This window comes from Micromys minutus (assembly GCF_963924665.1).
Source record: "Micromys minutus genome assembly, chromosome: 3".
NCBI classification, from domain to species: domain Eukaryota; kingdom Metazoa; phylum Chordata; class Mammalia; order Rodentia; family Muridae; genus Micromys; species Micromys minutus.
Genome location: NC_137972.1, coordinates 80,714,109 through 80,717,505, shown reverse-complemented (window position 1 = coordinate 80,717,505; position 3,397 = coordinate 80,714,109). Strand labels below are relative to the sequence as shown.

Genomic DNA, 3,397 nt, shown 5'->3' with positions numbered 1-3,397 from the left:
CAAACAGTGTGGGCCTGCTGTTTAGACAGCGGGTTAGAATAAAAACCTTGACAGAACAGACTGTCAAGATGGCTTGGTAGGGAGAGGCACTTGCCACCAAAGCTGATCTGAGTCTATGATTTTTTTTTTTAATTTAAGAAAATTTGTAGGTATGTGATGATTGAAGCAAGGAGATTTTTTAAAAAGTGTTTGACACTAAACAGGCAAACGCTCCTTCAGCAAACTTTACCATTGCTCATTCCCATGAGTGAAATATGCAGGGCACAGAGGAGCCCATTTCTCCCCACATCTCCATCAACATGAGCTTTATGAGGTTTTAAATCCTTCCCCCCAAAATTCTGTTTCTCTGATGTTCTAATTTACATTGCTCTGATTATAAGTGAGATGGCATATTAAGATGTTTCATAGTTTAAAAAATTAACTAGTTTATAATCGAAAAAGCAATTCATGGACATGGCAAAAATATCAAACAGCATTTTAAAAAAAGAAAAAAACTGTTCTCTGATACACAAGCCTTTCAACCCTCGGGGCAGCCACCATCTCCAGAGTCTTGTTTCTCCTTCTAGAACCATAACAATCTAGAACACAATCACACATAAAAGAAACGCATGCGTGTCTGTGTGCTTGCTTGCATATGTGTGTGTGAGTGAGAGAGAGATAAAGAGAGAGAGAGGGAGCGAGGGAGAGGGAGGAGAGAGGGGAGGGAGGGAGAAGGGAAAGAAGGGAAAGGAGCAGGGGAGGGAGAGGGAGAGAGAAGTTCATGTGTGTGTCAAGGCCAGTGGACAACTTCAGACTTCATCCTTGGAAACACCATCCACCAGCCAAATAGACGAGCTTCACGCTCAGAGATGCTCAGAAAAGGTAGAAAGTGACTGAGGACAGAGACTTCTGGCTTTTTGTTGTTTGTTTGTTTGTTTGAGGCAAAGCCTCATTATTGTAGCCCTGTCTGTCCTCAGACTTACTCTGTAGACCAGGCTGGCCTTTAACTCAGAGATCTACCTGCCTCTGCTTCCTGAGTGCTGGGATTAAAGGGCACTCCTCCCAGCTCAACTTCTGTGTTTTACATACATGCACATAGACACATCCAACTTGACAAGTACACAGAACAGATACCCCAACATCCCCCTACACATAAATTTTATTTAAAGAGCTCTTTTATTCTCCCCCCTCCACCTCTCTTGTGTGTGTGTATGTGCTTGTGAGTGCAGGCACCAGAGCTGATTAAAAGAGAGCATCAGATCACTGGGAGCTGGGTTACAGGTGGTTGTGAACTGCTTGACATGGGTACTGGGTTTTCTGCAAGAGCCAACAGAATCTGAATCTCCGAGCCATCTCTCCGGTCTCCCAAGATTTGAAGTGAGTTCTGTGCAGGCCTCCTGCCCACATCTGACTGCACTGCCTTCTGCACCAGCCCCTGCTTTCCCACCATGGCCACCGCTGTACGGTCAGTGCTCCATACTCTCTCCACTCCAACAAGTCGTTTGCCCCACCCCCAACTTCAGCGACACTCCCAAGTCTTTCCTTACCGCCTATTCTAAAGCAGCCCTCCACCCCACCCCACATCTTGGGGTCACAGTCCTTGCTTGAGTTTCCTTTATAACCCTTACTGCTGTCTGAAGTGACCTCATGGCTGGTATCTTACTTGCTCATTGTCCATCTCCGGTTCCAGGTTGTCGGTTTTATGACATCGTGGGTCTTACCATATATCTCCAGCACCCAAGATGGCTTTCAACAGAGATGATACTCCCTCCCCCACTCCCTAATAACTGGCTGAATGAGTGAACTCTGGGTTGACTGTCTTGGGTGGTGTGTGTGTGTGTGTGTGTGTGTGTGTATGTGTGCTGTTTTATTCAATACATAAAATACTTCACACGAGTATACATGCACATACATGTTACATGACCTGTGTCACTTAGTGAATCTGCATTTCTCCTCTCTTTCCCTTCCCTTTTCATTTCTTCCTCTTTCCTCCCTCTCTTCTGTTCCTTCATTTCTTCTTTTGACACAGGATCATTTAATTTTTATTTTATTTTATATGTATAGGTATTTTTCTTGCATGGATGGCCTCAGAGAACAGAGATGGTGTTGTGTGTGGTGTGAATTGAACCTAGATTCTTCTGGAAGAGTAGTCCGTGTTCTGAACTACTGGGCCATCACTCCAGCCCCCTGATACTGGATCTTGATGTGTAATGTAGTTCAGTATGGACTGAAATTCACCCTGTAGCCCAGGCTAGTCTTGAACTCGCCTCAGCCTCTCAATTGCTGGGATTGCAGGCATGTACCATTTGGCCCAACCTTTTCTTTTGTTTTGGGTCTCTCTATGGAGCCTGGGCTTCCCTGGAGCCCACTCTGCAGACTGGGCTGGCACTGAACTCATAGCAATCCTCCTTCCCTGCTCTCTGCAATGCTGAGATTACAAGGCCTGGCTCCATGGTATTTCTTTTCATTGTTATTTTGTGATGTGTTTAGCCAGTCTCTGGTGAGTGGGCACCTAAGCTTTTTTTTTAGCATTTTGCTATTTTAAACAATGCTCAGCATACATACCATCTCCTACACAACTATTTCTGTTTCTGGCCATGAAAGAGTTGCTGAGTCAAATGACATATGTGCTTCAGTTTTAACAAACATCACTTAGTGTCCCTTTGAAAAGTCAGGTCAATTCAAACATGCATTTTCATTTAGAAAGGTACAGAAGTGTCGCTTTATTCTTTTTTTAATGTAAATACAAGCAAGTATTTAATATACATTGTAAGGATTCAAGCAGACTCAATTTAAAGAACAAAAATAACAATAAAGCTCAGAAATCAAGAAGGAAGGACAGACGGACGATCTCAAAAGGAAGACGACACAGAGAGCTGGACAGCTGACGTCAGGGCTCTTGACTGGAGACCTGCTTTGAACAGGTTTCTTGCAGGTACTTCTTAAATGCTATGGGGTTTTTCCAGAGCTCTGCGCATGTGTGTTCAAAGGGCTATCGATGTTGGGTTCTCCTAGCAGGCTCTGGATAGAGAGCAAGATGGTCCTGACGTCATATAGTGCAGACCACTTATCCTTGAGGATGTCCAGGCAGATGTTGTCTTGGGTGTCCACGTTGGTAGCAGAGTGTGAGGAACTTCACTGTGAGTACGTTGTAGCCACTGGGGAACTCCAGAGAGTGTTTATACCTCAGATCTTCATATACGGTGCCGGCTGCTGCGTGGATGGTCCCTACCCATTTGGATAGGTTGTCTGATTCAGGGAAGGTGGAAATTCCTTTGTCACCAGACATCATGAGGGTCATCAGTTCCTGCTGTAACCTCTTGCCCACAGGGCCCTGGGCTGCGCCCCTGCAGAGCTCAGCTCCTTTTCGAACAGCGGCAACGCTGGCCACAGCTGGGTCACAGTTTTGCAAGGCCAT

The 3,397-nt window shown here is 45.2% G+C and overlaps 1 pseudogene across 1 annotated transcript; it reads right to left on the bottom strand.

Moving 5' to 3' along the window:
• Positions 1 to 2,869: 2,869 nt before the first annotated feature.
• LOC308418998 (ubiquitin-conjugating enzyme E2 C-like) lies at positions 2,870 to 3,397 on the bottom strand (annotated as a pseudogene). Its single transcript has one exon. The product of its transcript is annotated as a ubiquitin-conjugating enzyme E2 C-like (transcript).